The 24,454-nt window shown below is 35.2% G+C and overlaps 1 protein-coding gene across 3 annotated transcripts in view; it reads right to left on the reverse strand.

Moving 5' to 3' along the window:
- LOC128864533 (dual specificity tyrosine-phosphorylation-regulated kinase 2) overlaps positions 1–24,454 on the reverse strand; it is a 279,974-nt gene that overhangs the window by 52,796 nt on the left and 202,724 nt on the right. The gene's annotated exons all lie outside the window — the stretch shown is intronic.

Raw genomic sequence — 24,454 nt, forward strand, 5'->3', positions numbered from 1 at the left:
CTTGCATGTATATTTGCTACAAAGCAATCTACTTAACGTGCAATTTAGAAGCTTCAGAATACCCCAATGAAATTTTCTTCACCAAAAACCTAAAAACCCAGACATGACCTCACACAACAACTATGAGTGCATACATACAAATTAGCTTGCTGAGGCCCATATTTCGCTTATAAACACATGCAAGTGTATAATGTGTGCATGTGTGTGTATGAAAATTGCAGTGGTCTTATTTTGTAAAGCGCCAGTAATGCCACACAAGTGACCACCTAAAAATCAACTACAACAACAACAGCAATGTTAAGCATATTTTACTTTGTTGAAGCTCACTACTTTGTTTATCCCACACAGCCGAGCAGCTTTCGACGCCTTTTATTATAGCTGCATGAAAATTCAATGGGCGTAAAGCAAAAGTGTTGCCATAAAATAGTAAATTATGGCAACACTTAAGTGAGTGGAGAGAGTAATGAATGTACATATACCTGAAAAGAGCTGTGGCGCTAAACCTGGGTATGTGTGTGTGTATGTGGGTATGTGTGCCTGTAGTTGCTGAAATTGAGGTGAGTGGTGCTGTTCTTATTTTTGTTTTTTTGCTTGTTTGCTGGTGTTGACACTATTTTATTGGCGTATTGGTGAAGGTGACTAAGTGTTGGCCAGACTTTGCGTGATTTATGTGCGAATTTCTGCTGTGAAATATTTGTGTTGTTTATTTTGTCCAACATTTTTTCTTATGTGTCTTGGATTTATGGTTTTTTATGGCCAGTAAGATGCTTGGGACTCAAAATTTCACAGTTATGTAATATTTTTTGTATTAAAAAAAAACCAAAAAAAAAAACAAAACAAAAACCAAACAAAAGCGCTAAGAAAAATGGCACAATTGCGTTCTGGATATTGTAACAGATTAAACTTCTACTTATCCAGAATTGACCCCGACATACCTAACTTATGTCTGGCATGTGAAGCCACCCCGCACGACACCAATGCCCTTTAAAACCCACTCATCTAACAGCCCTCTCCCTCTGGACCCAATCTGTCGAAACAGTCCTCTGATACACCCTACACTGACGTGGCTTCTATTACTGCTACAACAACAACAACTAAGAAATATATAAAAAAACAACTTTTAATTTGTAATATTGTTTGTGTTCTAACTTCCTTTTTATAACAACCACACGCTCCCACTAAGCTATTACTACTCTATTCACATAACAGCGGCTTGGAACAGCCAAATAAAATCGAGTTGGATGTAAAACTATTTAAAATGATTCGAGTTATCATTTTAGTTGTTGTTATTGTAGCAGCATACAAATTCCCCCATACAATTACGTTGAATGCTGCTGGAGTAACAGTCCTTGGCCGGATTTATAGTAAATCGGGGACGCTCCGGTTACGTCGCACCGACTGTCGGTCTTTTAGTTACATCTTTCTTTTATCCATCAACCTGGCTTTTTGTTAGCCAGTGCACACGATAACTGGAGTGAAAAATGAGATATCTCAATGAAACTCTTTAAAAATGAAAAAAATAAGAATTTTTTCTTCTTTTTTGGAAAATATTTAATCAGTCATCAATTTCGCTTTAATTTATTTTATTTTTGTTATAATCCTTCTCAGCCATAATGCACACACGCCAGCGTGTTCTCACCTCCTCAATCGCAGAAAAAACTCCGTCCATTCACAGAACTTTTCAGTTTTAAGCACAGGAAAAAGTAACAAAAAGGCAAAGCAGGTGAGTGCGGCAGCTGAGGCATGATTTTGCTGTTGTTTTCACCCGAAAACTCACGAGCAAGCAATGACGTATGCACCGACACATTGTTGTAGTGCAATATTCGTGATTGATTTATTAGATTTCCTGCGTATTGCTGTACGTGGAAATAGGAAGTTAGATAGTTATGTTTGGCAGCCGCATCGCACATAGGAACAGCAATGCCACTTAAACCACGAAATGGGTCCATTGTGAGGTGCAGGGGCTGGGTTGCATTTCACCTTCCAGATTTAACCATACTGAGCTTTTGACAAAGCGTAAAAGGTTGTTGATGCCTACAATGTGTAGACCATCCTTAATCATTAAGAACGAGGATCTTAAATATCAGTTCCTGCTTTTGGCTAGAGCCGGACTTGTCCAAAAAAAGGTGTTCAATTATTTTCAACTCCTCCTCATTCCTACAGCTACGACAGAAATCATGCATGTAAATGACTAATCTTCTTGCGTGATTTGCTATGGGACAATGTTCTGTGGGGGCCCCTACTAAGGTCTTAATTTGAAGTGTACTCAACTTTATAATATTCTTGGATAGACGTAAATTTAGCCTTTCCCATGTTTGCTTAGCAATTTCACACGTATAGGCACTAATCCATTTTTGATTTACAAAATTCACGGGTGCGTCCTTAATAAGAAGCTTAGAAGTTGCGAGAGGTACCCCCATAAAATTAGTTATGCTTGGTATACAGTTACGCTTTTCTTGCAAGTTGGTCAGCGCCACAGTTCCTTGGTATACACCTGTGGCCATAACCCAGCATAAGATAATATGGAAAGCGCAGAGCTTCAATATTCCTTGGCGACCATCGCCAAGATCTTCTCACAAAAAATCACGACACATGGCATGGCCATTGATACTGTCGAAAATATGTAGCAAAACATACGCATCTGACCGAACTTGGTGTAACTTTTTCAGTTCTGCCTCTTTTACACACCTCCACTAGAATTATTGGGCTTCGGTTTCGGCATTAGAATCTTACACCCAAGTTTCGTCACCAGCTGTGAACTTTAGAACAAATCTGGGTAGTAGTTTTTGTCATTCAATAGCTCACGAGCGATGCTCATGCGACTCTTATTTCACTCAAAAATTTAGCAAACAATCACCAAGCACAACAAGACTACCTTCATATGTGCCAAAAAGGAAAATGGCTAAAAAGTGTCATCAGGCGTTTGGAAATAAAACGAAATAAGAAAATTTCAAAATCATATTTAGATAGCCCCAAAAACTTCTTCTTTTGTTCATATCGTAACGATTCTCCCATTTTGCCTTTGACCCAAAATGGGTTGGTATTAAAAATTAGAAAAATGTTCAGCGTTTTGCACATTCTTATGTTAAATAGGCTTAGAGAACGGTGTGATCCTTACATTTTAGATACAAAATGTGTTCAGGGGTTCTATGGAAAAAACAACGGGGAACATTTTTGTGGAACATTTTAACCCTCTAACTGCACAACAGATGTGCCTTTTTTGCCACTTTTGCGAGAAGGGGTCAAAAATTCGCATAACAGAGGGTTAAAACGGGATAAAATGTACTAGAAAAATATTTGCCATAAAATTCTACTATAAGTCTCTGAATATAGCAAAGCTCTTAATTTAACTTAAACGTCAGATATTAGACAAAACTTAGAAGACAAGAGTTAGTTTCGTCAGTGCGCATTGAAGAAAGTGTTGTGATAAAATTTCAATATATGCAAGTTAAAGCACTCAATTACCTATTTTGTTTGAGAACGGGCAATCGAAATTCTTTAAATATGTATTTTGCAAAACATTAAACCTTTCTTTACTTCTGCCACAAAATGTTTAGCTCTTGCCACATACTTACATAATACCACCATACCTTTGTTCTATGATGTACCCAGCAACACCATTAAATATTAAGACCCTTTATTACCTATTTAACCTTTAGTCGAGCGCTTATTTCTCATTTTAAGGATTAAACCAATTATTTATTTAGAGTTGTGGGCGTTGACGTGGAACCTACTGCCAATAATTCAACCCTCTGCGGCTGAAGTAGACAAACAACTATTTATGTGTATGCATACGTACATACAGATATATTCATATTTGTATACATGTATGCATTTCCATGTAAACTACACAATATAGTACCATCTCTACTTTTTACATGCATTTATTTTGTCATGTCGCTGGTCTCGCGGGCAATTAAAATCAGATTTTCCCAAGATTTATCGCTTTGTGGGAGTCGACAGGAGCATGCAATGCATATGAAAGGTATTTCATTCATAGGAGTAAATTGGAAGAGCCCGTAGCTAAGCGACAGTAGATTGGACATTAAATATCAAAATGATTTTTTTAGCAGCGATCGCTACTCAGCAGGCAATGACATGTCTCTGAGTGCTGTCATGTGCAGCAGCAGCTGTCATGTTCAGTGGATTGTCATGCAGAAACTTCCGAATAATTAATGGCTGTAAATGTCCAGAATCTTGTGAGAGTGCAGCTTATATTGCTAGCATTTTAGAAGCAAAAATATTTAGTTTCCTTCATCACTTTTTTGTATACCCAACGCTCGCCTGTGTGAGCACAAGACCATTCATTATTCGCCAAAAATTTACTTGTACACTAGGCCGGGTCGATTTGTGGGGAGGCAAAAAAATCGCCCATTGCTCTGTGAAAATCATATTCTAGGGATCAAAATAAGAAACTTTGCCGAAGGAACCATACCTCTAAAACGAATTCTGATGTCCCCCAAATTGGGTCGAACTTTTTAGTTTCCTTTCTCATGTAAAGGCCAAAAATGTTGATATTTTGAAATGATTGTATGGGGAACCCCCCAGAGGAGTTCCAGGGGGTGTGCCACTGGCATGGGTGGATCGACCGTCCAAAGTTAGTGGGGGTCGGTCATACATTTGGACTCGATTGGAGCCCTCTAAATGGGTCAAAGTGGGATTTTTCGTTCAATCCAAATTGGGGGACATCAGAATTCGTTTTAGAGGTATGGTTCCTTCGGTAAAGTTTCTTATTTTGATCCCTAGAAAACGATTTTCACAGAGCAATGAGCGATTTCAAATCGACCCGCCCTATTGTACATGTATTGGTTCATGTATATGCATACATACAGTACGCGAAAAAAGATATCACCTTTTGTTTTGCTTTAATATAACAATTATTGAAGATAGCAGTGAAAGTTAAAAATATATCTATTATCTGAAAAGTTGCACCGGAATGTATATTAATATTAAATAAAATCTAAACTATTTTACACATTTCTGAGTCTATTTTTAGTGGCATAAAATGATTGCCCTTTTGTAAGTAGTTGAATAATGCAAGAAAACTACGTAAAGTTTTATAGGATTTTTAATTGATTAATATTTAATTGGACAATCATTAAGTTGTATGACGTTAATTATTAGTTTAGGAATAGAGTGAAATAATACTAATTTTTTAATAAAACTTTCGGATAATTGCACCCATTCCTATAAACTGCAGGTTTTATGTTCTTCAACACTAAAAAGTGTTCTTCAACACAAAGACGACACCTGTCGAGAAAACGTTAATAATTACAAAGAACAGAAGAACGGATTTAAATTTCTTTTTAAATTATTTCCTCTAAATGTTCACCGTTACGACGGATATACTCTTAGAATCTGGCCTCCAAACTCTGTACCACTCGCTGGAGAAGTGAAGCTGGGAAGCCATTAACTTCGCGGGCGATAGTTTCTTTTAGTGCTGAGATGGTTGTTGTTGTTGTTGTAGCAGCATACACATTCTCCATACTTATATACGGGGAATGCTGCTGGAGTGGCAGTTCTTGGCCGGATATATAGTAAATCCGGGTCGCTCCGGTAACGTAGAACCGACTGTCGTGCTGAGATGGTCGATGGCCTTACTTGTGAGGTCCTCCCCATAGAAAAACGTCCTAGGAGGTAAGATATGGTGACCTTGAGACCAGAACATCTGACCGAAACGGCCTATCGGTTTGTTAGCGAAGAAGTCACGCAGCTCTCTCTGGCCGTCTGCGGCGTAGTGCAATCTAGCTGAAACCAATTATGTGTACTGAAGGAAGGACCCTCCCTCAATATTGCCAGAAAATAAACGTTCAGCATTAGTCGATAAGAGACACCACCCACCGAAAATGTTCAATGCATACAAAACCGTCCCTTTGGAACTATGAAGTAGCTGTTGATATTTTAATAGTGGGTTCTGTTCTTTAGGTCAATAATTGAAATTTTGCATCACCGCTCGAAATGCGCGCTGTACTCAAATTGCCTAGGGTCGGCAAGACTTTTACTGTTCGCTCTTATGAGAAAGAATGTTTCGAGATTACAAAAAATATTTATTTTCCTCAAAGTTAAACAAAACAATAATTTATTGCGTATTTTGTCTATTCTTCGCGAAAAAATAGTTTTTTTTCGTGGATTACTCCATCGAATGATGCAAAAGGTTTGAAATGGAAGTGTATTTAAATGAAAATGGGCTTCATCTCTCGGAACTTTGGTTGCAAAGAGAGGGAAAATCTAAGTCGAGGAGTTGCGCATGAATCATTGGCTTTACGCATTCCCTGCGACGTAGAGACTAAATAACCCACACGAGTAACGAAGCTAATGTAGTCTTTTCCTGGCTCCATCACTCAGCGTGTAAATCAAATTAAATTTAATACCTGATTTTCCCACCTATTTTTTTATTTATTTTATTTGTTTTTTTTATATTTAAATTTTTATTTTTTTATATTTTATTTTTATTTTTTATATTTTATTTTTGTTTTAATTTTTTATTTTTTTATATTTTATTTTTGTTTTCATTTTTTTTTTTAAATTTTACTTTTATTTTTTATTTTTTTTTTTATATATTTTTTTTTTGTATGTTTAATTTTTTTTGTTTCCATCCCTTCTCCTTTCTGCTCTCCCAAGTATGGCACCACAACGGACGAATATTTGTCCAAGTGAGCCCTTAGCCAGGGCAGCCATTTAACCTAGCCTACCTATGTGCAGTAAAGTTTTTTGCCCTTTTTTGGATTTTTTTGTTTTCGGCTTTAGTTTCTTCGTTTTTTCTTACTTTATTTTTTAATTTATTCCTATTTTGCAGAATTCTTTTATATATTTTGTTTATATTTTATTTATGTTTTAATATTTTTTTTAATATATTTTTTTAATATTTAATTTTTTTATTTATTTATTTCCTTTGTATTTTTTTTTAATTTTTTTTTTATTTTTGTTTTTTATTTTAGTATATTTTATTTTTTATTTATTTATCATATTTACTTTTTTTAATTTTTTTTTAATTTTTTTTTATTTATTTATTTTTTTTAAATTTTTTTTTATATTTTTTAATTTTTTTTTAATTTTTGTTTTTTATTTTAGTATATTTTATTTTTTTATTTATTTATCATATTTACTTTTTTAAATTTTTTTTTTTAATTTTTGTTTTTTACTTTGGTTTTTTAATTTTTTTTATATTTTTCCATTCTTTTTTATTTCTTTTTTTACTGTATTTATTGCATCCCAAAACAGGAATGATTGACAAATTTTTTTTATTTTATTGTATTTGGTTTAATTTTTTATAGGAATTTGCACATGTTTTTTCCTATTTTAATAAATTTTTTTTATATATTTTGGTGTTTTATTTTGTTCTTTTAATATTCTATTTTTTTTTATATATTTTGTTAATATTTTATTTTTAAAATTTTTTTTTTATTTTTTTTTTATTATATAATATTTTGTTTTATTTTGTTTCTTCTTTTTTTTTCTTTATTATTATTATTAAGTTTAATTATATTTTGTTTTCTTGTGCTTTTTTTTATTTTTATTTTTTTACTTTTTTTTTATATTTGATTTTTTTTTTTTGTAATTCGATTATGCAAATGCTTTGGCGCAAATATGAAATTGCGCATGTTTTTCATATTTTTTCCTATTTTAATAAATTTTTTTTATAATATATATTTTGGTGTTTTATTTTATTCTTTTATTTTTTTAATATATATTTTTTTTATAAATTGTTTTTATGTTTTATTTTTAATTTAATTTAATTTTTTTGTTTTCTTTTTTTTTTAATTTTTTTTTTTTATTATTATTATTTTTTTATTTTAGTTTTTCTTCTGCTTTTTTTTTTAAATTTTGTGTTCTATTTTTAATTTTTACTTTTTGTAATTCGATTATGCAAATGCTTTCACGCAAATAGGCATTTTCACATGCTCCCAAGCATTCCAATACAAAAAGCACCTAACATGGCATTTTTATTACCAGCACGTGTAGAATATTGTACTTGCCTGCAACATATGGTTCACAATATATGGTGCACAAATATGGCTACTTGGTATGTCAAGACACAAAATATATGTATGCACGTATGCCACCGAAAAAAAAATGTGTGTGTGGGAAAGCACGCGCATGCAGGCTCACGGATATTTACGCTGACACAAACCTATAAATCTTCGGTAAATCAGCTGCACACTCACACACCTGCGACTACCAACATACTCGTTAGTGTAAGATTTCAAAATAAACGACGATATTGGCCGTATGAAGCTATCAGTAGAACCACTTTATTTATTGCTAATGATGGGCGCAACTTGACGTGTGTCTACACTCATTGGGGGGCCACCTGTTGGCTGCCTCTTTTTTATGGCTCCTTGGCGTTTGCACGTGAAGCAAATTTAATTGGTTGTGCCATATTTTGACAATTCAAAGATATATCTAGACAATTCACAAGTGAGCACAGAAAAAAAAAACTACAATAAATTTATTGCCCGTAATAAAGTTTGCACAAATCACATATGCTTTTGCAAATTAGTTCGATGTGAGTTTGAGTACAACTACTCAACTACTCAAACTAAGTGAATCGTCTATGCAAAGTTAGTTTGTGACAGCAATGCAGGTGAAATTAGAGAGGTGGAAAAGGGGCAAAACACAAAACAGCCATATCGCTTCAACCAGAAATTTAGCTTTGCACGCGACTCAGCGACATTATCGTAAAAAAATTGGCTGTTGGCGTTGACGTAGTGGTTAGTAGGCAGGCACAGGCACACCGGCGCATTTGGTTATTACAGTGTAATTATAAAATCATATGACTTAATAGCAGTGCCGTTATAATTTCACTACAACCAATGAAGGTCAAAATGTGTGCGCGCACACACATGCCCACGCATATACACAGCCTTACATTATTCGAACTAAAGCGGCAAGCTGACCCAGCTACTGAAAAGCTCAAGACAGCAATAGAATGTGTCCTTGGCGAAAGTGCACAGGTTCGCTCACTAACCCAAGAAACGGCCTTACAAATAAAGGATATTGATGAAGTGACGTCCAGAGAAGAAGTGTTAGAGGCGATAAAAAATAGCCTCCCGGACGGAAAAGTTACGCTATCAGTCATTCGAGCAATGCATACAGCATACGGTGGCACGCAGACATGCACCATCAGCCTACCACCGGCATCCGCCCAAAAGCTGATAAGCCTATCCAAAATACGTATTGGCTGGGTCTACTGCCGCATTAGGGAAAAGGCAGCTATAACAAGGTGCTACAAATGCCACGATTTTGGCCACCTGGCAAGGAACTGCAAGAGCGAAGATGACCGCACTACTCAGTGCTTCAGATGTGGAGGGCAAGACCATAAGGTTAAAAACTGCGTAAATACGCCGAAGTGTGCGCTATGTCTACAGCACGGCGAAAGTGACACTAACCATGTGTCGGGAGGGCGAACATGCCCCGCATTCCAGAGAGCAGCCCAACAGAAGAAAGTATGAAGGTCTTGCAACTTAACCTCAACCACTGCGAAGCAGCGCAAAGCCTGCTTACCCAAACAGTATACGAACTGGGCATCGATGTTGCTATACTTAGCGAGCAATATAGAAACAGGCACGAGGCGTCATGGGCCAGCAACGTAAATGGCAAGTGTGCCATATGGAGCTGCGGGAGTAACCCAACCCATCTGGGGAAACCAGTTGCAACAACCGGCTATGTGCGTGCCAAAATAGATAATATACACATATACAGCTGTTACATACCACCCAGTACAGATTTGTGTACCTTTGCCAGTATCATGGACGAACTGGTTAATGACGCTAAGCAAAGAAGCGCGGCACTCATAGCAGGTGACTTCAATGCGTGGGCAGCAGAGTGGGGATGTAAGAGAACAAACCCGAAAGGCAGGGAGCTTTTAAATGCACTAGCAGCGCTTGATTTTGTTCTACTCAACAGTGGTACGGAGAACACATTTAGCAAAAATGGTACTGGTTCCATCATAGACCTTTCTTTCATAAGCAGGGGACTAAGTAGAGCTACAAGATGGTACCTCAGCGACTGCTACACACATAGCGATCATAAGGCAATAGTCATTGCCATCGAAAAAGCTCAAGTAGGCACGATACCCTACAAACGGCAAAATGGGTGGAAAGCGAAAAGCTTCGACGAGAAGCTCTTTGAGATAGCCTTCGACAACACCGAGGTAATATGCACGGTTGAAACTGCAGCGTTGGAGATAAGGTCAGCCATCACCAAAGCATGCGATACCGCTATGGTCCGACAAGGAAGACACCAAACACGTAAGCCAGCATACTGGTGGAATGACGAGATTGCGGAGTTGCGAGCACAATGCAATCGGGCCAGAAGGCTATGTCAGCGCTCACGGAATGCAACCAACACTGTAGAACTCAGGCTCAACTACAAAAATAAGCGTAAAGCGCTTAAACTGGCCATTCGCGATAGCAAGCGCAATATGTTCAAAGAGCTATGTGACGACGTCAATAATAACCCATGGGGCTCAGCCTATAAAATAGTGCGGAACAAGATGAAACAGACGGTACAACCAACATGCCCAATTCTCTTGGACCAGATTGTACGAGAACTCTTCCCTCCGCAGCCTGACTTTGTGAGAAAGATAGATAGCGAACCAGCCACCAACATCCCGGCGGTAAATGTAGCCGAAGTGCTCAAACTAAGTAGCAAATTATCGTCTCGAAAAGCGCCTGGGCCAGATGGAATTCCAAACATTGCGTTGAAAAAAGCCGTGCTGCAAAACCCGTGCTTGTTTGCGAGAATTTTTAATGTGTACCTGCAAGAAGGCGTCTTTCCAAATATCTGGAAACTACAAAAATTGGTACTTGTACCAAAAAAACCAGGTGCTTGCGCTCCAAATGAATACCGTCCACTGTGTATGCTGGACTCCATTGGTAAGTTGTTTGAGCTTGTGATTAAAAACCGGCTGGAAATATATGTAGACGGACAGCTGTCAAGCTACCAGTTTGGCTTTAGGAGGAAGCGATCTACCACAGACGCGATAGAGGCCGTAAAAGTAATTGCGGAAAAGGCAATTGAAGGCAAGCGATGGTTAGGTGGTGCAAAAGAATATTGCCTAGTAATAACATTAGATGTCAAAAATGCGTTCAACAGTGCCAGATGGATAGACATACTACACGCCCTCCGCGCGATGCAAGTGCCTACCTATCTACAGCGTATCATATCCAGCTACCTGTCTGATAGGGTGTTACGTTACGGCAGCGACAGCGGAATTGTTGACTACCAGGTCACAGCTGGTGTGCCACAAGGATCCGTTCTAGGGCCCCTCCTGTGGAACATTATGTACGACGGCATTTTGCGACTAAAGGTACACAAGAGAGCAACATTCGTTGGCTTCGCGGACGATATATCAATCGTTGTAACCGCGAAAACGCTCGCGGAAATTGTAAATATCGCGCAACAAGCTATAGACGCGGCTCAAAGATGGCTAGGCGCGAATGGTTTAAAGCTAGCTACGCAGAAAACAGAAGCCGTACTCATCAGCAGCCGAAAGAGAGTTGAAAAGGTCAAGATTAGAGTTGGGGACAGCATTATCGAGTCAAAGCCATACATAAAATACTTAGGCGTCTTGGTAGACCACCGAATTAGCTTCCGATACCACTTGGAATACGCTAGCAACAAAGCTGCGACTGCGACAGCAGCCCTGGCTAGAATAATGGCGAACATTGGAGGACCAAGGCAGCAGGCAAGACAGGTCCTGGCTGGAGTAGTGAGGTCTATCCTTTTATATGGCGCGACAGTTTGGCGCGATGCATTCCAACACGCTTCATACGTACGAAGTAGTAACTCCACGTACCGCTTGTGTGCTCTTAGAGTCTGCTCTGCCTTCAGGACAGTCTCAGAGGATGCGGCGCTCATCATAGCCGGTCTATGCCCACTCGACTTGATAGCGCAGGAGATGTATGAAATGAGACGTATGAGGAACAACCAAGCCCAATGCGATCAGCTGGCACTGAGAAAATCAATAAACCACCGCTGCGTGGACCAATGGCAGACGCGATGGTACAGTGCAAATAAAGGCAGGTGGACCCACCGTCTCATCCCCAACGTTGAAGCTTGGCTCCAGAGAAAGCACGGAGAAGTAGACTTCTATGTCTGCCAAATCCTAAGTGGCCATGGTTGCTTTAAAGCGTACCTTCACCGCTTTGGACACGAAGAAAGTCCATACTGCGAGCAGTGCACACCAGCAGTTGAGGAGGACGCAGAACATGTGCTTCTCACGTGTCCCCGCTTCAGAAGAGTAAGGGCTAAACTAGAAGGCAACCTTGGCAGCAGCATCACGCCCGAGAATTTAGTGCCACTGATGTTGATGAGCCAGGACAATTGGAGCAAAGTCCAAAACATGGCTGCTGAAATAATGCAGCAACTTCGAAATAGCGAGCAGGCAAGGAGGATGCGCGAACGTCAAATAAGAACGTGAAGCAGCACACCTATCCAGAGATGAAAACACAGGTAAACTGACGATACCACTATTAGAAACTAGCTTTTCTATGGTAACGAACAGGGACATGGGGGGAGGGGGCGTATAGATCCGACAGGGGTGGTTGTCTTCTGATATGACCTAACAGTGGTGGTAATAGGCAGATGCAGCTTGTGACATATTGCATCAGAACAGTAACTGACGTTGAGTGCAACGCTCAAACCGCCTCCCGACGAAATACTTGACGGTAGTACCGGGGGGATCGGTACTTTGACGGTAGGAGGTTTAGTTCGGGTTAAAGTCCCACACTGACGGGGTAAGGCTTTCGATGCTTCCTCCTCATAAAAAAAAAAAAAAAAAAAAAAAAAAAAAAAAAAAAACATATGCATGTGTGTGCACTTATAAAGTTTCGACGTTCCATAAAAGCGCATTGCATGCTTTTAGGCGCACATTTTGTTTGCTTTGGTTGGTTTTAATGTATAGTTTCGAGCAAAACGTAAGCCACTTTTTGTGCTGAGAACTTAACTGGTTTTGGGTGTGATTTTAAAATAAATGGACTTTAGCTAATGCAGTTATTCGCATGAACAAAAGCATAACTGAGTTTTTTTGAATTTTTTGTCAGTTGCGATCTCGCACGTCACCACATGGAAAGTTGCGAGAATTGCTTAGTGTTATGTTGTGCTCACTGACGTCCAGTCAACACCATGTAGGATAGCATAAATGGTTGCCACCTTGGAAGGAACCAGAAAGAAAAGAGCCAAACAGATGTAAAAAGGAAGACGTGGCTTTGGATTAGAAGAAGGCGACCAGTAGTCGCTAATGGCGTCCGTATAAGCGCTTCAAGCTACTGATGAATTGCACCATAAGTGCGATATTTAAACCCGCAATATCCACCGGTGTAGCGAAAAAGTGAGAGCCATATGTCCAAACGAGGAGAGCAGAGCAACTGAGAAGAGGTTGCTTCTGCAGAGGCGGACTTGAAGCAATCCCACGTCTCACCGCATGGACACCTAAAGGACAATGTCCGGTAAGGATACGTACCAAATTCGAGAGCTGCGCCTTTGTTCGCCTTAGAAGTGCCCTCAAGGGTCCTCGATTTACCTGAGCCAGAAGGATCTCGCAACTTTGAACGTTTGCGCACTAGCCCAGCACTCGCTGAGTTCAGTTACGCAGAGAGCGAAATAAGGCATTCCCCCGACTAATTTCGAATGCACAAACAACGAGCCCAATGCCCTAATTGTTACCAACCAATTCACTGCTTCTTTAGTTGCGGCTACCTTCGCTTTAAGTTCAGAGAATATATATACATATATAATTGGCGCGTACACCCTTTTTGGGTGTTTGGCCGAGCTCCTTCTCCTATTTGTGGTGTGCGTCTTAGTGTTGTTACACAAATAGAGTTCAGAGAATGGTTTCTTCAAATTTGAGCACGAGAAATTTCTCCTGATTTTCAAGTTCGAGATCAGTAATATGAAATTTCCTTATAGCTTATTACTCATTAGAAAAATAAAAATAGAAGATAATATCCAGCTATAGAAAAGTGCATAAGTTATGCACACAGCTGTACTTTTCGTAATATGCAATTCATGCCGTTCACTTCAGCAAGTGTAGGCGTTATTTGAAAAATTGGCGAATGTTGAAAGTTTCTGTTTCATTTACAGTTTTATAGCTTCTATTAGATTTTACGTTTTTGTTTTTCACTTTTTTCGTACAAACTTTTGCTTGGATTTTGTCGATTTGAAGTCATAGTTTTAATTTCAGTTTTGCATGCAGCACCAATACGCCCAGCAATTAAATGTGACATTTTATATAACAATTCCTTACACACACACACACTCACACACACACATAGTTTTATGGGTATATGTAAGTGCATAATTTGTGGTATAACTGCTAATGACGAAAGCAACCGGAAGTCAGTCGGCGGAAGGGATAAATTGTACCAGTCCTTTGGGAATACAGAGCGATTTCAAAGCGAATAAGAGAAGCCAAATGTTTGTGAAGGAAAATTAAACAAAAACTATACAAATTAAATACAAAAAATAACATTATTAGTGGGATTGGAAAACAAATTATTTCAGATAGGTAATTGACAGGTAGAGACATGCAAACAAGAGCCAGACAAATTTCCTAGTATTAAAAAAAAATATATATTTTTTATATTTAAAAACAAACAAAAATAAAATAAAAACAGTTATTAGCAAAAATTAGATAAAAAGTTATTTTAGATGGGTAGCTACAGATAAAAAGTGTTAGAAAAACCTCCAAAAGTTTCTAAATAACAGAGCTCATATAACTCGCAGTAGTGGATTAAAGTTAGTGACGCTTGACAAGTTTTTGTCAAAAACTCGAACTATTTACCAAACATTTTTAAAATATCGAGTATGCAGTGTTATAGCCCATTATATTTTGATGCAATAAAGTGCAAGTTTGAAGTGGCTCTCGTTGATTTTTGACCATTTTTTATGATGACGTTGTTGGGTATTTTCTTCCATATAAGAAATGGCGAGCATTCATTTTATGGAGAAAATGCATAGGACCGGCAGAATGTATGAAATGTTAATATTTTCACAGATTTTTTCCATTTGTTTACAACTAAGTGAAAATGTTTGCAAGTAAAGTTTGAAATGTTCAAAGTAAAAAAACTTTCAAAGCACAAGATTCCTCGCGCTGGCGTATTCTAACCGGTTCAAACTCAGGCCTTCACTGAGTATTATGAAGTCTAATATGAATGTGTGTCTGCTTACTAATGTACGAAGCGCCGCTTCGATCGACTTACAGACGTGTAGCTATGCTATTACTAGGTTAGAGCAGTAGTTCTCACGAAAAGGTATAGGTTTCCCAAAACTAAACTTACAAGGATTGCTAGGCAAAGACTCAGCTATTAAGAAAAAAAAAATAAGAAGAAAGTCATATCAAACACAAAAACCAACAAAGATCAGAATACAATTTTTCTCAAAATTGTTTTCAAAAAAATGAGATTTTTTCTGCAAAATATTTCACAAAGAAATAAAATTTTTTATCAAAATGATAATTTCATTATTAAACTTTCAGGGATTACTACACAAAGTCTCAGCTATTAATAAAACAAAAACAAAAAACAAAAATCAAAACAAAATTTTTCTCAAAACTTACTCCCAAAAAAGCTGAATTTTTTCTCAAAACATTGTCACAAAAAAATGAACATTTTTCTCAAAATGGGATTACCGTTATTAAACTTACAGGGCTTACTAAGTAAATTCTAGCTATTAATAAAGAAATAAGAAGAAACTCAAAACATTTTTTTTTTATTTTGTTCTGGAAATTTTCCACAAAAAGAAATTTTCTTAGTAAAGTAAAATATATTCGGTTCTTTTTTACATGAAATGTTTTTTTTTATTTTAAGGATAAGACACATTCAAAAAAGTTTCTCAAAAAGATTCTTAAAAAAATATTTAAAAAAATGTCTGAAAAAATTTCAATATTTTTTTTATATAAACTTTTTTTTTTATTTTTTAATTTAATAAAAAAAAATTAATAAAACAAAATTCTAAAAAAATTTTGAAAAAATTTAAACTTTTTTTAATTTACTGGATCTTCTTTTGTAATTTTTTTAATTTAATAAAAAAAATCTAATTAAAAACACATTTTCAGAATTTTTTTCGAATTTTGTTTAATTAATAAATTTTTTTTTAATAATTTTTTTTTATTAAATAAATTAAAAAAATTCTAAAAAAATCTGAAAAAATTTAAACTTTTTTTAGTTTACTGGAACGTTTTTCTTATGTTTTTAATTTAATAAAAAAATGTAATTTAAAAAAATGTTCACAATTTTTTTACAGTTTTTTTCGAATTTTGTTTAATTAATTTTTTTTTTTCAAAATTTTTTTTTTTATATAAAATTAAAACAAAACTTTTTTTAATTTAACAAAAAAAAATTTAATTAAACAAATTTTAAACAAATTCCGAAAAATTTAAACTTTTTTTAATTTACTGGAACTTTTTCTGTAATTTTTTTAATTTAATAAAAAACTGTAAATAAAAAATTTTTTTTGCATTTTTTTTTTGAATTTTGTTTAATTAATTTTTTTTTTTTAATTTTTATTTATAAATTTTTGTTTTTAATTTAATTTTTTTAATTTAATAAAAAAATGTAATTAAAAAAAATTTTCAGAATTGTTTTTGCATTTTTTTTGAATTTTGTTTAATTAATTTTTTTTTTTAATTTTTTTTTATATACATCTTTTTTTTTATTTAATTTTTTTAATTTAATAAAAAATGTAATTAAAATAAATTTTCAGAATTGTTTTTGCATTTTTTTTTCGAATTTTGTTTAATTAAAAAAATTCAAAAAAAATGTGAAAAAATGTAAACTTTTTTTACTTTACTCGAACTTTTTTTTAAATCTGTTGCTTAATTAAATTAAATTAATTTAAAAAAAATTAAAAAACAAATTTAAAAAAAAAATTAAAAAAAAAAATTTTTAAAAATTTATACAATTTTTCAGAATTTTTTTTTGTTTTTTTTTCAGAGTTTTTTTTAAGTAAGTCTCATCCTAAAAAAATACAAATGTTAGAATGAGAAAAGAACCGAATGCATTTTACTTTAAAAACTCTACTAAAACCTTCAACAGTGAACCAACATCCACTCTATAAAATATTTGTCAACATTTTTTGTTTACTTCTCATTATACTCAATCCTACAAATACGCCATTTTCCAAAAACATGTACGACAATATTCAGTGTACTTGCATCACTTGATTTACTAATAAAAAATACTTGGATCACTCGACTTATCAATTAAAAATATAGATCGATTCACCTTGCACCAGACATCAATTAAGTACTCGCAACCTAATAAGTTTCCCCAACAAAATGAGCAATAGCTATCCCTCCCACACACCGCCATCGCCACGGTCATGGCCACCATCCCCATCACCACCTCAATCAGTGACGTCATTCTTCTAACTTGTTTACTTGTCCTGATTGAATTGTTGATAAGTGGAAGCCCGCAAATTTGTTGAGTGGTAGTAAATAAAAAAGGATTCAGCTGTTGTACACAAACAACCCGCCAACACCCGCCTCTCAACTAAATGAAGGTAAATATGAGAAGTACGCGATTTATTTCCTTACACGCAAAATGCGCGCCTCACATTCTTTGGTGCAACTACCTATGACTTGGGAATGCTTGCAATGGTACAACAAATCAGCCAACCAACTGACAGGTTGGAAATTTTAAAGTTTCGAGTAAAAAAGAAATACATGAAAGAGAGCAGCAGTTAACCGCAAAGAAGACAGGCCAAAATACACGCAATGTTTATGATATGTGTAGGCATATGTTTGTTTATATATTTGTGTGTGTGCGTACTCTGTAAGTAATACAAGCAGAGGGAGAAATCGCATAAAAGGATTAGTTTTCTGGTAATCAGTTTGTGCTCATTCTCTAAGTAATTTAACACAAGAAAAATCGGATTGGATTGTATTGTTCTGCATTGGGTTGGACTGAATTGGATTTGAAGTAAATTAGGTTTGAGTTAATAAAAACCCCACCACTCTTGCATGGATGTGGAAAACAGGCTGGTTATTTCCAAAGTTAACTTCTCTTTAAACTTCCCTGATTTCTTAATGAAGCGGAAATATTTGACGGATACACCTGTAGACCATGGATCTGATCTATGCTGAATACAACTGACTCATTCAGTCAGTCCTTTCGTCTAGCGAATGCCGAAGAAAAACAGACAAATTGCTTTCCCACGACAGTCGGTTATACGTTGCCGGAATAACTCGGATTTATATTCGATCAAGGACTGTCACTCCAGCAGCGCTCCCTAAAAATGTAAGGGGAATGTTTTATGCTGCTACAAACAGCAACAACCCTTACGAATAAATCTCCACATCGCATGAAAAAATAGCTGATAGCAATTACATACATTGACCGGTGATTGTCCGGCTAATAAAAAGTAGTCTCGCACTAGTTTGAAAATAGTCCCATTTACCTGCTTATTGCAGGGTAATTATTTTCATACGTAAATTAGTGTGCTGCATTTACTACAATACATGCCACACGACACATGCCACATCGACCCCTGTCATTTATTTACAACATTGTGTGCGGGCAACGAAAGAAAAACAAGGTAATGTGCGGAAGCAATTCAGACAGTTGGTGGTTCGATTGAAAGTGAGCAGCAGCTACAGTTTGAAATTCGCTTTTGACATTTGAATTAGTTCAAGGTGGGGAGAGGAAATGTGCAAAAAAAAAAAAAAAAAAAAAAAAAAAAAAAAAAAAAAAAAAAAAAAAAAAAACTACAGCTATTAAAGACGGCATAGGCATGAGAATAGCGAACAAATATGGCAATAAGACTTTTTTTATATTTATTATACTCTTATTGTTGGGCTGGCACTTATGCCATATGTGACATAAAAATGAGGTAGATACTTTTGTATACAAGCCACTTGAAATTTATTCCATGCGATATTTTTGCGTGTGACATGAGTTACTCACATACTCACATACAAATATGCTAATCGGGATCAATTTAGGTATGTGGGACAAAGACGAACTGCTTAATTATGTTCTTGAGTCAAAGAAATGATAAAAAGTCACTGAATTTTTAGGAATTATGCCTGCCAACTCAACAGAGATACTATGAGGTGTTCTCAGCCTATAAAAGTTTCACGATATTTAAAAATTTTAAATAGGAATTTCTGCTTGAATTTAATAAAAAAAGGCATATTTCTCAAAAGCGCCAATATTCTCAGATTAATTTATGTATATTTAAATTTCTCACATACTTTGCGGTGATTTGGTTGATAAAAAAGTCATTGGTTGACTATACCAAGTTTCTTCTTACCACTCTAGCTCCTGTGACTTAGGTCGTTTCGATGATACGGTGTATGGAGAAGAAACTGAAGCGAATTTTTGCATTTTATGAAGATTTTCAATTTTTCAACTTAATTTTATTTTTTTTATAAATCAGACCCTGATACAACAATTGTGCATGATGTTTGAATTTGTTAAGAGATGGCGAGCACAACCGAGTGTAAGATGTATTATTTCATGCGCATAAATCACTCAATACCATTTTTTATTTAGTAAAAAAGTTGTTCAAAAACACAATTGGATGATTAATTTTGTGCCACCTTGAATTTACACCGTTGTAGAGTAAACATTATTCGAATATTTATTTATAATAAAAATAGATTATTAATTTTGCGCCAGCTTGAATTTAAACTGTTGTAGAGTAGGTAAACATTTGTTGAATAAAGTAAACATTTTTCGAATATTTATTTTTAATAAAATGGAATTATTAATTTAGCGCCACCTTGAATTTAAAATGTTTTAGAGTAAACATTTGTCGAATATTTTCTTTTTAATATTGTTTATTTTTCAACCAAAACCATATTAGCGAAATTCTCAAACCTTATAAAAAATTAAAAAAAAAAATTGATAAATTTGCATCTAAATTTTTAATTTTGTAATTGAATTGTTTAGAAAAATGTTCAGTATACATTTTTGTAACGTATTGTTAAATAATATTGTTAAATAAAGTGAAAAAACATTTTTTGGAGACGGCTTTGTGTTTTTTACTTCTCAGAAAACCAATTTATAAAATCTTGAGTTGATTCTTGCGCATTTTCTTTCACAAGAAACTCATTTTATAGAGATTGCTTAGCCGCTTAAACCTTGCATTTCGTGCTTCTAAAATTTCATGAGAGAAAGCTCTTTTTTTGGAGACACCCCTTGCATTTTTTATTTTCCAAAAAACACATACAATTCATGCAAATTTGAGTTCATACTTGCGTATTTTCTTCACTTCTTCACAAAACACAAAAAAAATGGGATGATTAATTTTGCGCGCCCTGTTATATCTATATGCAATATTATCTTCATGTCAATAGTCGCAGTTACTTCCTTATTTGTAACATTTCTATTTATATGCCATTATATTTCGTTTATAAATAAATAAATAAGAGGAAGAAGAGAAAGATACCATTCATTCTTCTTTGCTACCAAAATACCTCTTAATAAAGCGAACATTTTATTTCATTATTGTTGTTGAGTACTCAAAGCATCACAAGTGTGACGCTTTCCGAAAGGTACAAAAAGAAAAAACAATAAGCGACAACAATAACTAACATCATGCGTATACAATTGTTATGGAGCACGCAATGTTTGAGGGAGAATATTCTCATTTATCCTCACTGCCTCAGAAGTTAACAAGGAAACAACTATGAGAAAACAAAACGAAAAAAAACCAAAGCAGCCATAAATTGCGGCAATTCTCTCACAGCAGGAGTATAAATGTATGCACTTAATAAAATTTGAGAATGTACGGGGGTATATTTGTATGTATGTAAATAATAAATACAAAATGTGGAAAATATACTTGCATGTACCAGAATAGAAGTGAAAAGGCCGTTAGTTGGCACGAAAAAAGGAAATACCAACAGTAAATTTGTGTGAAAATGTTTCACAAGCAAACTCACTCACTCTTCAATAAAACACATAACTTTAACAGTAAAGAGTAAAACTATGACTTCAATAAAAATTCAAAATTGTTATTTTGATGGCTGAGTGAAACTTTGTTGCTTATTACATAAATATGTATGTATGTATGTAGGTATGTACACGTGTATGAATGTAGATATAAATGTATTTTATGTATGTACGAAACACAAAAGTTGGTGCATGAATTGCGAGAAAAAATTAGAATTTTATTAACATTTATCCGATGTTGTCATATTTCATTTTTCGTGAACTAACAGGAGAAGGAAGAGGAGTAGACGTACATATGTATGTACAGTGACTCACAAAAGTATTTTGCATGAGAAGACAAATAAGTTCACGCTTCAATTCCTGTATATTTTTTAAATTCATTTGTTAATTATTTCATAAATTCTTAAACATAAACCTTATATCTACATAAACAATGTATTAAAACTTTAAAAGAAAAATATGTTCCAATATAAACGTAAAAAAAGTAAAATAAAATAGAATTCAGTGCTCACAAAAGTATTTTGCTTTTGACTAGGTGGTGTACAAATATACTAATTTCTATTAATTCAATATTTCGTATGATAACCATTATTTTTGGAAACTGCTTCCAAGCGCCTTGGCATAGATTCTATTAACTTGCGACAAAAGTCAAGAGGTATTTTTTCCCATTCTTGGAGTAAAACATCTTTAAGGTCACTTTTTGACGAAATTTTGTGTTCTCGCACTCTTTCTTCGAGATAGGCCCACAGATTTTCTATGGGGTTGATATCGGGACTTTGGGGAGGTGTTGGTAAATGTTTTGTATTAAAAAGTATCCACATTTTGACATCATGAGCTGTATGCTTGGGGTCGTTGTCGTGTTGAAACATTTTTTCTGCACTGGAATGTAAGTTGTCTTTGAGAATAGACAAATAAAGATGTTTATCCATCGTTCCATCTATAAACACCAGCTTTCCGACTCCTTGGGCCGACATACAACCCCACACCATGACGGAACCTCCACCGTGCTTAACAGTGGATTTAACATTTTTTAATCGCAGCTCCTCATTTGGCTTCTGCCATACCATACGACGTCCGTCCGGACCAAAAATGTTGTATTTGCTTTCATCACTAAATATGACGGTTTTCCAAAACTCAAAACTTTTGGTTTTATAGGTGTTGGCGAATAAAAGCCGCTTTGCTTTATTGACTTGTGAAATCAGTGGTTTTTTTCTTGCTGCACGACCGTGAATATTGTTGCTTCTGAGGGCTCTGCGCACTGTCTCACCGGATACTTCAATCTGAAAGGTTGCTTTTATTTTGTCATTGATTTTTGGGGCTGATAAATGTGGGTTTTCTCGATTTTCTTTCAATATTTGGCGTTCTTCTCTCTCAGTTAGCAACTTTGGTCGACCAAAACGGGTTAAATTTTCTAAATTACCGCGTTCTTTACACCGTTTTATTACATTTTCTATCGTTTGGCGGCATCGACTAAACATATTGCAAATATATTTCGTAGATTTTCCTTCATTATAGAGATGTAAAATAATTTTTTTTTCAGCTGTAGTTAGTTCTTTACCCTTTGGCATTTCCGATATGCACAGTACCACAATTACAAACGAAATTAACTCAATTACAAATAAAATTGATTATAATACGCACTTGTAGCCACAACTTCAGCGAAAACAGAAAAAGTAACTGAACTGCGTCCAGTAACGGTATCTATAAACAATAAGCAAAATACTTTTGTGAGCACACATTTTCATTGCTACGCACGTTTTTTGTTATATGCACCTAACGGTACAATTTTTGTGCATGATGTGTAGCCCAATTGCTAAGACAGTGCTCAATAATGCGTGTAAGTATTAACATTTTTATTTTCGGATACTTAGTACATACAAAATCTTAAATTTGTACATACGCGCTATTATGCAAAATACTTCTGTGAGCCACTGTATATGGAAAGGACAAAATAAAAAATAATAACTTCTTGTTATACGTACGTACTAACTTTCTTAGAGTACTACCTTGTATTTATGTATATACATACGTACAATTACGACTTTGTTTCAGATTTTATTTTTACTCTTTCACTATGCGCCAAATATGCTAAGAATTTTGCTAACGAAGTTATTTAAATGCATAGGGAAATTGGCGTTTTTTTATGCATCTCGTTAATGAGTGTAATAAATTATACTTTTCGGTAACGGAAATTTAACCTCTTTGAAAGCTAATAACGGAAATAACGCTTCTATTACAACGAATTTGCATGCAACTAATGGCATAATTGATAGATGGCCCATAATTCGAATCGAATTTTCTTGTTTTTATTTTTATTACATATTTTTTTACTTATATTTTATTAGCAAAGTGGAAACTGGAAAATATTCGAAAAGCTCGTTAAATGTACATACATATACACTGAAGAAATTTTGTTTGTAATTACGACCTACAGTTAGTCACAGTGACAATCGTACACTTCAATATTTCTGAACTGAACTGAAACTTTCAAGGCAGAGAAAGAAAGAGAAAGAGACCCGAGGGAGAATGAGAGAAAGAGAGAGAGAAAGATTATATATCTAAATAAATTCACAACATTTGCAGAGAATACAAATAGACAAAATTTACAAAAAACGGAGAAGAGTCGACCGGTGTAGGTAAACGCCGGACACAAACCGTGGCAACAACATGCACTGCTCCGAGCGTTTATCACCCGCACAAACGAAGCGATTCCCGGACCGCAGCAAAGGCACAAATTACCGCAAGGCAATACAAATAAATCCGATGCCGGAATGGATAGCCCTTTATAGTACGCACAAGCGCAAGCCAGGAAACGGAAATAACAAAAAGTAGGCACCAAAACAAAAACGTCAGAAAAATTGGGAGCAAAAAACGCCCCAAACAGCAGGCACCAAGGAAATATAACGCCAAAAAGTAGGCACCAAAAATATATTTCCTACAAGCTTGCACCAACAAGCAAGCGCCAAAAAGTAGGCAGTGTTATTTCTCACTAGAATTAGCAACCACTAGAAAAAACTCAGTAAAAATAGCCTAAATTGTATCTAAGATATATATAAGGCATAGCTCTCTCTTCTCTTTCCTTTTCCTTTGCGTTATATCTTTTTTCTCTCTCGCGGAACGAAAATTCGCAAAACGTTGCATGACCTTGAAATTTTACTCTCCGTTCTCGCTTAAGTTTAACTTCAAAAAAACGAAAAAAAAACAGAAAAACAGTATGCAACCTTCATAACTTTCAAAAATTCCTATCCTATGTAACAAACAACTTCAATTGTTTGTGATTTAAACACATAAAAAGTGACGCCCAAAAATAGTCTAAAATTAGTCTGACATTTTTCCTTCCGGGATTTTCATTTTTAGTTTGCTGCGTAGCTGTGGTTGTTGCTGTAACAGCATAAATATTTCCCATAAATATTTGGAGAATGCTGCTGGATTGAAAGTTCTTAAACGGATATAAATCCGGGTTGTAACGCTGGACCATTTTATTCAAACCACACACCGTCCATGCCAATCCTTTGAAGATAAGCACTTTTCCCACGGTATATTCGAAGAAAAAT

Source organism: Anastrepha ludens, chromosome 5 (assembly GCF_028408465.1).
Source record: "Anastrepha ludens isolate Willacy chromosome 5, idAnaLude1.1, whole genome shotgun sequence".
In the NCBI taxonomy this organism is placed as follows: Eukaryota; Metazoa; Arthropoda; class Insecta; order Diptera; family Tephritidae; genus Anastrepha; species Anastrepha ludens.